The sequence below is a fragment of the Bombina bombina genome, chromosome 2, assembly GCF_027579735.1.
Source record: "Bombina bombina isolate aBomBom1 chromosome 2, aBomBom1.pri, whole genome shotgun sequence".
NCBI classification, from domain to species: domain Eukaryota; kingdom Metazoa; phylum Chordata; class Amphibia; order Anura; family Bombinatoridae; genus Bombina; species Bombina bombina.
Window position 1 is genome coordinate 170671697 of NC_069500.1, and position 14703 is coordinate 170686399.

Consider the following 14703-nt stretch of genomic DNA (forward strand, 5'->3'; position numbering starts at 1 on the left):
ACAATCTCCCCACAGGGAATAAATACCTATGCAAAAAGGCCTAGCTGTAGGCCACAGGCGCCAAACAATATTTGTTACTGCCACATTAAAAGGCCTAGATGAAGGCCTAAGGCACCAAAAAACTATAAGCTATCGCCACACTACCGATCCGGTATCGCTCCGAGCAGCGGCACACACATCCGACCGAATAGAGAATCGCTGGTCAGATGCGTTTCCGTGATCTTTCAGATCGGCACTGGACCAGGAGCAGAGGCTGCAAAGAAGTCACGTGATGACCGCAATGTGGTCCTGTGACAAACTGCAATATGGCTAGAGGAGAGACCGCTCTGAAGATGCGGAGGTAAAGCAAGAGGGCACTGAAAAGTAGAACAAAGTGCCTAGAACAAAATAAGGGAATACAATTAACTGACTACCAATGACATATTAGTCTACAAAATAGGAGATAAAATACAAATAAGAAAATAAAAATCTATGAAACAAAGAAATAATCTTACATTACATAGAAAAACAATACTATTATAGAAAGAAAAAAATGGAGAAACAATACATGACCTGGTATCTTGGAAGCAGCAAAGTAAAGAGAAAGTGCTAATATTGTGCTGTACAGTTTATTATGCTGCTGTATTCTGATTGGTTATGCATTGTTACTATGTTATTTTTCTTTCTGTTCAGTTTTCTTTGCTGCTATTTTCGAATCAGTAAATATTTGATGCAAAATATTCGCCTCCTGTCTTGCTATAAAATTGGTGGATACCAGTCATTGTTATGTCCATTATAAACACTCTGAGTTGTCCCTGTTCGGCAGTAAAAAACATGGCTACTATTTTCTTGACAATGCTTTCAATGTCATGTCTATTATGAGCTGTCTTTAAGTTTCTTTCCCATTATGGTTATTACTGTATTATTGTATGCTTTTTAAGGGCTGCATATGGTAAATAAATTATAATGTAGTCTTTGTACATATTGCATCTTTTAATTTTTGTTTTAAAGGAACATGAAACCAAATATTTTTCATTCATGATTCAGACAGAGAAAACAATTTTAACAACATTTCAATTTACTTCTATTATCTAATTTTCTTTATTCTCTCGATATCCTTTGTTGAAGAAGCATCAGTGCACTACTGGGAGCTAGCCAAACACATCTGGTGAGCCAATAACATTAGGCATATATTTGCAGCCACCAATCAGCAGCTCCTGAGTCTAGCTAGGTATCCTTTTCAACAAAGGATATCAAGAGAACAAAACAAATTAGATAATAGAAGTAAATTGGAAAGTTGCTTAAAATCACATGCTCTATCTGAATCATGAAAGAAGAAAAAAATGGTTTCATGTCCCTTTAACTGTATATTGGAGATTTGTTCTAGTTTGAAGAAAAATACAGAAGCCGATGATACAGATATTTGATTGAGACACTTTATTTTTACTAAATAACTATAACTTTCACATATCTGTATTATATCTCTGTATAGTGAAGTGGGTATATAGGTACTCTAGCCTATATAAGTGCTTTGACATATATCTAAGCACTTACAACCTCTCTAATCCAATGATGCTATTTTCTTTTAGAAGCTGATTTACTACTGTGAAAATTAATACTAGGGGAGGGATACACTCAACAGTTCTGGGTCAAGTTTCTTAAAAATGATGTCCTCAAGGAAATGCTGCTGTCAAAAATTCTGATGTTCTCTATAATTTATAAAATGCTAATACGTTCATTACATGTATTTTTCTTTTATATTTCTAAAATGATGGAAACACAGCCATTCATGAGCTTGATGTTGATCATCTGAATCTTTCAGGCACCAATTACAGGGAAACTATAATATAATATCCTTGTACTTGTCATATTACAGTTAACAAGACTTTACAGGATTATTGAAGAAAAATACAGTATATCAATGGAAGGAGAGTGGAGCATATTGAACGCTACCATTGTTTGAAAGGTATTTTATGGCATTCTGCATTTCTATTGCAACTTGTAAAAGGGCATTTGATTAATTCAAAGTATTTTCTCTTAAAGGGAAATAAAAGAAAAAAATGCTATACTGCAAGATAATATTTTTTTATATATATTAAACACCCTGCTTAATAGTTCAAGGGCTTGGAAATGTTCAATTTTGAATGATTTCCAAAACCGAAATCTAATCCCTTGTCATAAAGTAACATAGTAACATAGTAGATGAGGTTGAAAAAAGGCAGTTCAAAATATACAAACTATACAAATCTTAATAAACTCCAATTAAGATTAAATTAATCCCAATACAAAAATTTAACACAATTAATCATATCCCTGAATTCTCTTTCTAGTCAGAAATGTATCTAAGGTATATGCATTTACTACCTCCTTAGGTAAGGAGTTCCACAATTTGATTTCTCTTAAAGTGAAAAAAAAATGTTATGTTGCTGAAGATTAGTTCTCCTTTCCTCAAGCCTTAATTTGTGACCTCTTCACAAACAATTTTCTTGGAATAAACAAAGCTTCTGCCATCTCTGTATATGGGCCTTGAATATATTTATATAAAGTAATCATATCCTCCCTTAAGTGCCATTTTTTTTAGAGTAAACAGACCAAGTTTGGCTAACCTCTCCTCCTCCTTAAATTCCCCATTCCCCTTATTAGTTTTGTGGCCCTTCTCTGAAATTTTACTAAGTCTGCAATATTTTTTTTTTTTTTAGATTGGTCCCCAAAACTGCACTCCATACTCAAGGTGAGGTCTTACCAGTGATTTATATAATGACAAACTTTTGCTTTCCTCCCTTGCATCAATGCCTCTTTTAATACATGCTAGTATCGTATTAACCTTAGAAAACCGCTGCCCTGCATTGTGCATTCATATTTAGTTTGTTATCTGTAAGTACTCCCAAATCCCTTTCCTCCTCAGTTTTGCTAAGTCTAGTTCTATTTAAATAATAGGTTGCCTGCTTATTTTTACTTCCAAAATGTAGAACATTGCATGCCTTTTTCCAGTAATAAATCTAAATTTACCTGCCCATTCTTCTATTTTTTGTAGATCCACTTGTAAGGCAAATTTCATCTTTCACTGACCTTACACAACTTTGTATCATTTGTAAAATATAGAGATGTTGCTATTAAATCCCTGCTCCAAGTCATTAATAAAAATATTAAAAAGAGCAGGACCCAGAACTGATCCCTGGGAGACTCCATTGATGACCTTTTTCCAATCTGAGTATGATCCATTTACTACTACTCATTGCTCCCTGTCTTTTATCCATTTATTTATCCATGAGCTAACATTTTCAGCTATTCCAAGCTGCTCCTGTATCTGTTAACCTAGCCAGTTAACAGGATATTCTGGTCAAAATTAAAGTGATGCTAAACTTTCCACTTTTTATAATCAGATACTGATTAGTGTTAGTGATATTTTAGATGGACTTTAATTAATCACCGCTAATGAAGATGAGCTATAACTTAATTTTTAATCTAGCCGTGCCATTCTAATACCCTGCGCTTCCACCGCCCACTTCAAAAGTAATATTTTTTGTGAGCTAATAGTTTGTACTCCAATCAGCACTCTAGCTATAAAAATAGTGGCATATGTATAAAGCACTGATTGGAGAACAGTTCAAACCATTAGCTCACAAAACATATTACTTTTGAAGTGGGCAGCAGGAGCAAGTGGTATTAGAATGGAGCAGCTAGATTAAAATCGCATCTTCATTAGAAGCGATCAATTAGGGAGTTTGGTGTTTTTGTGAAGAAGAGACTTCCATTTGGGGTGGAGCCTAAACAAGCGTGCTCCCTTTGTGCGGTGACTGAGCACCGCTGGAAAATCTGCCCAAGCCTTTTCACCATCTAACCCGGGGTTCGTAACGGGTGTTTTGTGTGGTGGTGCACGCAGCTATATCACCAGGCCGCTGGCTGGAAGTCGACCCGTTTTTTTGTTCGGGACTGGAGGTCTGTATGGAGCGCCTGACAATTGTATAGAGGCGGAGGCATTATATCCGGGGATATTACTCCCTACCTGCTGGGCGGACTAGGAGTGCCGGTGTCACCGGTATTGCCGTGCGAGGAGAGGTTTTCTGCCTGGAGGAGGAGACCCTGTGCACCGAGGACAGCTTCCGTGAACACGTGACAGGAAGCCGGTGTAACGCTGCTGCTGGTGAGTTGGAGACGCCGCCTCAAGGAGGGACCCGTGACGGCCTGGTTAATTCCGTCAAGCTAAAGGGTCAGGCTCTTGCATGCCGCCATTGGAGGTGAAGTGTCCTATCTGAGGCAAAGGACTCCTATACTGCTTCATCACTGGGTCTGCTGAGAACAGTTCCAGCTGCAAGTATAAGCTTTTTTGTTTCCTCATCATTTTACTCCCTCTCCTCCTTGTGATTACTGCTGACATTTAAGGGGAGTGATCCGGAAAGTTTAAATATGAGGTGCTTGGACTATTTGGTTATTATTGGAGAGGGGATATAGTGAGATCTATCCCTGCAGAGGAAATATACTACACCCATCTCTAATAATTGGGATTTGGCTGGAGACAAAATTCTCCCCTAAGTTATCTGTTAGGATGTGATATTTTCATTGTTAGCAGAAGGACTCTTTTGCCAGGAAGAAAGAAAGGAGAGCTGTCGGATAACACTTCTAATTTACCTGGTCGTATTGTAAAAAGCAATAAGAACTAAGGACTCTAGAGGCTTTTTTTTTTGAGCCAGCATACTGTTTATATATATCTATGTTAAATGCTTTTTCTCTCAGTTTGTCTCTATCAAAAGAGGGAGACTTTGTAACTTACTACTAACGCTAGTTGGGCACTAAGTCTGGAATTTAAGAACTGGCACCCTTAAAGGGTTTACATGATGGTATATATGTACTACCTATATAAATAATATCAAGTACCTATACCTGTCCGGTCTGCCTCGGAACTAACAGTGACCTGTTAATTACTTTTCAGTTGAACCCTAAATAATTATTTAACTGGAACACGCTTTCTCTCTACCCCTGTATTCAGGGAGTAAGAATGTAGCTGACTTATAGCTTTGTATTTCCAGTTATTATTTTTCAAACTTATACATCTATTGACCCTACAAGGGATCTTTGATTATAAAATGTTAGATGTAGCCCTGGTTGCGGTTATTTAAAACAGTTAATATTCACCCTGCTATAGAGATTTTGTTGAGTTTTGGGATACAGCAGTGCAATTTTGTTTGAGAACAATTTAAAAGAGGGAATCATTCTCTATTTAGAAAATTCTTTAATTTGACAGGCCTATTTCACTTATTTTCTTCTACCCAAGGTAAAGGGTACACTTCACTTATTTGTATGCACATTCACATATGTATATATACATATAATATATAAGGGAAAAAAAATATACACATTTTTTTTTCTTTTTTCCTCCTAACAAGGCCTCGCTTTGACGCGGCCCCAGGTATTTTGTTCACGCTTTTTACACTTAGGCACCATTTGATTCACATTTAATTAATGGAAAAATTCGTCACTCAGGCGAAAAAAAATTCCCCTGTAATGCCTGCCAAACTGAAGGATAAAAAATCTAAATCAAGCGACATCAGCCTTGATTCTACATTAAGTCATTTACCTCTTCCCTCCTTTGATATGCAGGCTTTGACAGCACAACTGTCTGCTGTATTTTCACCACATTTTGAAATGATTAAAAAAGAAATTTCTAGTATGGCCTCTGAATTATCAACTCTCTCCGCCGAAGTCAGGAAGTTTTCTGCCCGAATCGGTGAAGCAGAAGATAGAATTTCGGATCTGGAAGACCGTGTAAATGCACAAGAAGTGACCATCTGGAAACAAGACACTGCAATTCAAAATATGCAATTGCGCCTGGAGGATATGGAAGATCGCTCCAGGCGCAATAACATACGTATTGTGGGCCTTCCGGAAACCGCAGAATATGAAGACTTAATGAAATTTACCTCCCTAGGGCTTCCCCAAGCGTTAGGAATGTCAGCAGAATATTTGCCCGTGATAATAGAAAGAGCACATAGAGTAGGGCCTAAGAGAGCTCAATCTGATAAGGTAGTTAAGAGCAGAATGTGTATATTCAAGGTACTTAAATTTCAAGATAAAATCGAATTATTGAAACTTTTCAGAAAGAATGGCCCTATTATGCTAGGTAATAACAATATCTTGCTCTTTCAGGATTTCTCTATTAGGTCTCCAATGCGGAAGTGGTTGAATGCGGTATGTGGGTGGGTTTGCCCTTTTTTTTTTTTTTTTTTTTTCGTTGTTTTGTTTTGTTTCAGTGCCTTTCTTCTCTCCTCTTATTTAGGAATTTTAGGAGATTACTTTTATATGATCCAGATTATGGATAGATGGGTAGAAAGAGAGGGAGGATTGACAGAGCGAATTTTTAATTTCAAGGCATGTTTCTCCTCTAAATTACCGGAGTAAATATATTATCGTGGAATCTTGGAGGAATAACCTCCCATATGAAGAGAAAACTTATAGTCAAAACCCTTGCAAAAAAAAGGCCAGATATTGTATATATTCAAGAAACCCATCTTAATGACTCAGAAGTAGCTAAACTTAAAATTAAATGGGTGGGTGAAGTAGTAGCCTCCTCAAGCACAAATAGGAAATGTGGAGTGGCAATCCTACTCCATAAAGAGTTAGATTATAAAATTATGTACATTGATAAAGATCCAGAGGCCAGATATATCATACTCCAAATTCAGATTAACCAGATTGTATATGTGCTTTGTAATGTGTATGGCCCAAACAAAAATAGCAGAGATTTTTGGGAAAAGATAAAACTTAAGATTTTTCCCTTTATAGGTGAGAATCTTATCCTAGCAGGCGATTTTAATATGACACTAGTACCAGAATTAGATAGGTTCTGTAATATAGATGCAAAAGAATATAAAAAAACTGCCAAATATTTTAGAACTTTTTGTTCTCAGCTTAAAATGGTAGATGTCTGGAGAATCAAAAATCCTGATTCCCTGACCTTCACGTGCGAATCTAGAGCACACAGAACCTTCTCCAGGATTGATCTCTTCTAAATATCTGAATCCCTGTTGATTGTACAAGTTGTTACTGGAATCGATGACATATTGATATCCGACCATGCAATAATATATCTTACTCTTCCCCCCTTAACTAATCATATAGATAAAAGTCAATCGCTTTTTTTTTCCACAATATCTTTTGAACAACCCCAGATTTGCTAATTGGCTCAAGCAAAGATGGAGGGATTACTGTACATACAACATTTCTTATTTTAACAGAATTGAGATCTTTTGGGAAGCTGCCAAGGCGGTCCTAAGAGGCAATATAAAGAGCTATTTAATAAGTAGCAAAAAGAAATCGCGGGCCCTAGAAATTCAATTATCTAATAGAGTTAGAAACGCCTACGGAAGATTTGCTGAGGATCGCTCCTCGGTCAACTGGAATAAGTATCAGGAGGCTAGAAGAGAGAGAGATGTTTTCATAGAACAGAGATCCCAAAATGAAGAAATCAAAATTAACGTTCAATTTAGAGGCCTTTATGGTGACTCTACGAAACATCTAGCAAAATTAATTAAAAATAGAAAGAGGAAGAATTATATCCCGTTATTAAAGAAAACGATATCTCATATACGGACTCAAGGGAGATTAGTAGAGTGCTGTTTTCATTTTACCAAAAGTTATACTCTAGTCAGGTTAGCAATATTTATAATCAAGACAGATTCTGGTCTAAAATAAAGCTCCCGCAAATTCAAGAAGATGATCTATCGTCTCTCAATGCCCCAATTAGAGCAGAGGAAATTAGGGAAATGATAGATAAGATGCGATTAAATAAGGCTCCCGGCCCAGATTGTCTCCTGGCAGAATTCTATAGAATACTTGCGCCGGAAATCATTCCTACTCTGGAAAAGCTGTTTAATAGTTATTACTGCTCGGATAGTCTCATCTCTTCTTATTTTTCTGCTGCAAATATTACGCTAATTCTCAAGAAAGGTAAAAAGCCAGAAGATCCAGCCTCTTACAGGCCTATATCTGTGTTGAACACAGATTATAAAATTCTGATGGCGATCTTAGCAGATAGACTCTCTCTACTTTTGGGTAATATTATCCACACAGATCAAGTGGGCTTTATGAAATCTAGGACCTCTATAAAAAATATCCGCAGGATAGTGACTTGTCTTGACTATTTTTACTATTTAAAAGAAAAGGAAAAAAATAATTTTGTTGAGGATTTCGCGATCCTCTCGTTATATGCCGAAAAGGCATTTGATGCCATTGCATGGGATCATCTATTAAAAGTATTGGAGGAATTTGGCTTCAAGAATCAATTCCGCCAATTTATTTCGAAAAATATATAGAAATCCTATTTCATTTCTTATTGTAAATGGTCTTCTCTCGCAAAAGATTATCTTGGGACGGGGAACAAGACAGGGGTGCCCGTTGTCGCCCCTCTTGTTTAACCTGGCCCTAGAACCCTTAGCTATTCGTTTACGAAGTGTATTAGAGGGAATCAATATGGGTTCCTATTCTCTCAGGATCCTTTTATATGCTGACGATTTAGTATTATTTTTAAAGAATTCATCCTTTTCAATACCCACAGCATTGCAATGTCTAGATGAGTTCAGTTCTTTTGCGGGCTATAAAATCAATTTTAACAAAAGTGAACTTATGTGGATTATTAAATTGAGAAATAGTTTGCAAGAACATCCATTTAAAGAGGTCAAAGCAATTACATATCTAGGCATAATATTACACAAAAATCCGAGAAATTGGTATCGACTTTTTTACCACTTTTTCAGAAGGTCAAATCGGATCTGGATCTATGGAAGGTATTTCAACTATCTATTACAGCTTGCATCAATTTAATTAAGACAATCATTTTCCCTCGATTACTTTATCCCCTTCAGAATTTTCCTCTGTTTATTCTTAGTAAGGACTTGAGTAAACTGTATTCCTGTTTCTCCAAATTTATTTGGAATAACAGGAAACCGCGTATTTCTTTATAGAGATTCATGCAAAAATTTGAAGTGGGCGGTCTTGCTTTCCCCAATCTTAAATTATATAATTGGGTTTGTTTAAGTAAAACAGCAGTGGATTGGATTGTAGAAAAGGAGTTGGTTTCATCCTTAGAGATTGAGAACTATATGGTCTCTCCTCTTTCTTTAAAAGCAATCTTGCATTGCCCTTTACATTCTTTTCCAAATAATTTATCTGTGCTTATCTCCATCAGAAACGTAGTGGCAGCCTGGCAGAAGTGTTGTACATTACTCAAAGTGGATTTTACATTTTCGGCATTTTTGCAGATTATTGGAAACCCACAATTTTCGCCAGGTATTAAGCAATCAGTGTTCAGAGAAAAAGATCTTAAATATGTCTGTCAGATCCTTTCACAAGATGGGCAAATAATCTTTTTTGAAATATTGGCCCAACATTTCCATCTAGCTAGATCCAATTTCTTTGCGTATCTACAGGCGCGCCATCTTATTAATACTCGAAAATGGGATAGGAGTGGATTTAGTGCATGGTCGGATCTCCATTTATGTTTTCAAAAATTTTCGACAGGTAATTCCTCCATATCTCTCATGTATGATATTATGCTCTCCAAACAAACATTAATCCTTTTAGATAAGTTGATCTTAATTTGGACCCCCTTCTTTCCTGCAATAGACTCTGGGAAAATTAAACAAAGTATGATTAACCTAAAGAAATATGAAATTCCTCGGAGTTGGAGAGAATCCAATTTAAAGCTTATTAATAATTATTATTTATCCCCCTTAAGAGTTGCGAAATTGTATCCGACAAATAAGGGGGTTTGTCCCCGTTGCAAGAAACCCAAAGCGGATACTTTACATATGTTTTGGTATTGCCCAAAGATTATTCAATTATGGCGTAAGTTAGAATACTGGTTTAACGTACTTTATAAGACAACTATCATATTTTCACCCAAGGAGATAATATGGCTAGAAGTCCCTAGTAACAAGGGCTTTCAAACAAACATTTTAAATACCATTATTTTAGCTGTTAGACAGCAGATTGTTAAACATTGGAAATCTATTGCAGCCCCGGGATTATCTCAAATGTTGCAACAGATCCAAAGTCAAATTATATATGAATCATTTCATTTAAAAGCTGCATCGGAAAAAAGAATAAAATCCTTTTTAGTTGGATGGCTACCAATTATCAAATCATATCCTGCAGCTATACAAAAAGCCATCCTGGCTCCATTTCTTTCCTCAAACTCTTTTATGGATCTAGTGGCATTGGATCTCTTCCCACATTCATGGATAACTGGCTATAGAGAAGGCTAAGGAGGGATAAAGATAAACAGTGATAAGAAAAGGAGAGAAGAAAGGGAAAGTACAGAAATAAGAAAGAGAAGGTAAGACAAGATTAGAAAGGGGAAGTGATCAAAAGACGGAAGGAAAGAATCAGACACTGAGAGAATACGGCAGGACTGCTTCTCCCTCTCTTTTTTTATTCTTTTTTTTTTTTCCTTTCCCCTTGGTGTGTGTCTGTTGGATTGAATGGGTTACTTTTCTTTTATGTGTTAAAATTCCAACATCTTGTATAAACAGATTATATGAGTATCTTGTTTTTTTTTTCCATGTAAAATTATGTATAAAATAAGAAATCGGCTGCTTAAATTATATTCTATCCTTGTTTCTTTACACCTGACCCTGCGTGGTATACAAAGGTGAAAATTTATTTGTTTGTGCTTGCTGTTGGATATAAATAAATTATTTAAAAAAAAAAAAAGAAGCGATCAATTAAAGTCCATCTAAAATATCACTAACATCCGGGGCACGATCCGATATACGGCGTAGTTTGCGGCGCAAGCGAGGGAACCCGCGTCGCCTGCAATTTCAGCTCGCAACTCGAGCTATCCAATATACAGCGCCGTCAGTTGCTAACGTGCGGTAAGTCGGATAAACCAGCGATGTCCAGAAATCTGCGCAAGTACAAATTTCTGGCGTTGCCAGTGACTTACGCCACGTTAGAAACTGCCGGCGCCTACAAAACCTGACTAAAGTATGAAATCACCCGCACTGTCTAACACGCCTCCTAAACATAGCCCGACACGTCTAACCCTCTATCCGCTATCCCCCCTCACTATCCTAACAATAAAAAATGTATTAACCCCTAAACCGCCACTCCCAAACCCCGCCGCAAGTAGTAAGAAGTGAATACAGCGCCGACAAGAGGCCAAGGGATAAATATACTCACAGAGAGATAAAAGAAGATTATTTAATGAACCATGTTAAAAAGCATCAGTAATAAAAGACTATATATAAAAAATGTAAAAAGCACATATAAATAAAATTACAAATACAGGAATATCTTACAGAAGCGGCTCAAAGGGCCAAAGCTGATAATTACAATAAAAACAGAGGTAATAACAGGTGATCAGTGTGAGTGGTACACCAGAATAAGAGTTTATACTAATAAAACAGAATTAGCCTAAGTACAACTGTAGCAAGTGCATCAAGCAAAAAACTAATAAACAATAATACAAACAATAGTGTTCAAAATTAGTGTTACAAAAATAGTGTTCCAAAAAATAGAAAAATGCACTGCAGTGCAAAAAAAGGGGGGTAGCAAAATAATTGTATAGATACAATCAAATAGTGAGTGAGTGCAAATGGATATAAAAATGCTAGCTACTTAATCCAGTGAGGTTAAGATATAATTAAATAAAATACACAATATGCAATAACATAAAAAATAAAATACACAATATGCAATAACATAAAAAATAAAATATAAAATATAATCCAAAAAAGTATTCAAAAAGTTGATCAACAAATGTTAGTGAAGAACAAAAATAAGACAATCAAAACAAAAAAATGGAAAAAAAATGGGTGATGAAAAGCAAGGTGAAAGTGAGGAAATTGATTCCTTCCAATGTTAGTTACTTTAACAGATCCAAATTCCTGAGTGTGGTTGCTGAAGTAGCTGATTGGATCCTAGCACCTGTCAGCTGCTCCTATGGTATCCTAAAAAGTGTCCCTGTAAAAAAAGAAATTCACAACATAGTGTATCCAATATGAGAATGAAGTAAAGATTAAAGTAATGCTTACCAATATGTCAACGCGTTTCTGCCCTCAAAAAAGGGCCTTTCTCAAGACTAGAATATTGGTAATGGCAGCTGGCCTTATATACAGTTTAGAAGTAGCCTATATGGTAGTTTAATTGATTAATTGTATTGTTTGGGCGCCAAATCCCTCCACTTCCTGTGTAACATCTAAAAGATTCCCCCATAAAGTGTAGTATCACTTCCTGTGTAACATCTAAAAGATTCCCCTCCACTTCCTGTGTAACATCTAAAAGATTCCCCCATAAAGTGTAGCATCACTTCCTGTGTAACATCTAAAATATTCCCCTCCACTTCCTGTGTAACATCTAAAAGATTCCCCCATAAAGTGTAGTATCACTTCCTGTGTAACATCTAAAAGATTCCCCTCCACTTCCTGTGTAACATCTAAAAGATTCCCCCATAAAGTGTAGCATCACTTCCTGTGTAACATCTAAAAGATTCCCCCATATGGCAAACCGGAAGTATATAAATTTTCCCGGATTCATTTTATACATATCTAAATATATAGGTCATTCAAAAGGCATGTATATGGCCTTAGATTTATCCAGTTGTTTCTTTCTCGATTGCCGGTATCTTTGTTTTGGCTTACCAGTTTCAAGCCCAATATCGGAGCTACCCGGTAGTGGCGTAACCGTTGACGTCACTTCCGGTCCGGCGATATTACATAGACAAGCCGCTAGCAACATTAGCATGCTGTACAATGCTAATATATGCGGCTGTCAGTTACGCCTCCCATCTAGTATATTAAATCCTTAGAGAGCCCTGGGGATAAAGATGTCAGAACAATGCCCACCAATGTGTCAATAAAGGGGATAAGTGTCAAGGCACTATTGGCCCCCAAACGTTATAACGATAGATAAAGGCTATGTAATCACAAACATTGAGATTTACAAAAAACTAACACATTTTATGTCAGTGGGACAAAGGAAACAATAAAAACAATAACGGCAAGTATTTTTGGAAATTAAATAACGGTTTTGTTATCTATTTCTCTTAAGTCCAAAGGGGTCAGATAATATTTTCTTTCTATAGCCATATTTTATATATCCATCATTATACTAGTAGATGGATTGAATGATCTCAAATATTATAATATGTGTTAACATATTGTCAAAGTGTGTTTAAGATACACTGGTAGTGGATTAAGTGATCTTAAATATTATAATATGTGTTAACATATTGTTAAAATATTTTGAGATATGTTTGACATTTCATAAAGAGAAGAGAAGTTGTATATACTTTTATGGATCCTTCAATGTCATTGAGCCATGCTCAGATGGTAAGATCTCGCATATTTATAAGAAATAAAGTTATTTTAATTTATTTTATAAAAGATCAGAATCATAGTGAGAGGAGGAAGAAATTAACCTGTGATGAATTATTTACAGAGGGCAAACTGCTTAGTTATTAAAAAAGTCCTAGAATGTATTTATATATATATATATATATATATATATATATATATATATATATATATATATATATATATATATATATCTCGTTTGCTCCAAAATTTGAGCATAGAGAATACAAAGTCCCAATAGAAACAATTTGGACTTAGTTGTCCATCTATCTGATATGTAAAATTAGTTATATGTATATAAAGATATAGATAAAACCAGGACATGGTATCTCATATTTAGCGAGAAATAAAAGGGATATGTACCTGATTCTGGTCGCATAAATATATTAGATTACAACGCCATCATAGTAATTGAATAAGGAAACTAGTGATAGCTGGACAAGTCCAGTGTATAAATTTCTATGTCAGAGAAATAAACATTCAAGTGTATGCTCATGAATGTAATTAAGGGTATATATATAAAAGGGTATATAAATAGGAAACAGTCTACATTTGCTGTTTAATAGTTGAGAACTAGAACAATAGAGGAAAATAGAGGAAAAAGCCTTCTTCTTATGTTAATAGGATAACTGTATAGATGTCCACACTAATTGCTTTGAAGATTGAATCTGCAAAACCTACTTTTAAATCATTCTAACCCACAATTATATAGTATTGTGTAGCTTAGATTTTAATGGTGATCAGAAGATCAAACAGAAGATGGTAAACAAATATGTGGTAGGGTGAAGGGTAACCTTAAGCAGACAAAAATTGATACGCAATTAATGAGTAAAAATGGATGAACTTCTATATATTTGGGTGGAGGGCTACAATGCCTATATAATGAGACTTTGGATTGGATATATACGATACCAGACCTTCTATAAATTTAGGTCTTTATAAAGGCTAAATTGTGTAATAACCCAGAAGCTTTAAAACAGCGGGTTTATAGAATTCTAAATGATTCTGATCACCATTAAAATCTAAGCTACACAATACTATACAATTGTGGGTTAGAATGATTTAAAAGTAGGTTTTGCAGATTCAATCTTCAAAGCAATTAGTGTGGACATCTATACAGTTATCCTATTAACATAAGAAGAAGGCTTTTTCCTCTATTTTCCTCTATTTTCCTCTATTGTTCTAGTTCTCAACTATTAAACAGCAAATGTAGACTGTTTCCTATTTATATACCCTTTTATATATATACCCTTAATTACATTCATGAGCATACACTTGAATGTTTCTTTCTATGACATAGAAATTTATACACTGGACTTGTCCAGCTATCACTAGTTTCCTTATTCAATTACTATGATGGCGTTGTAATCTAATA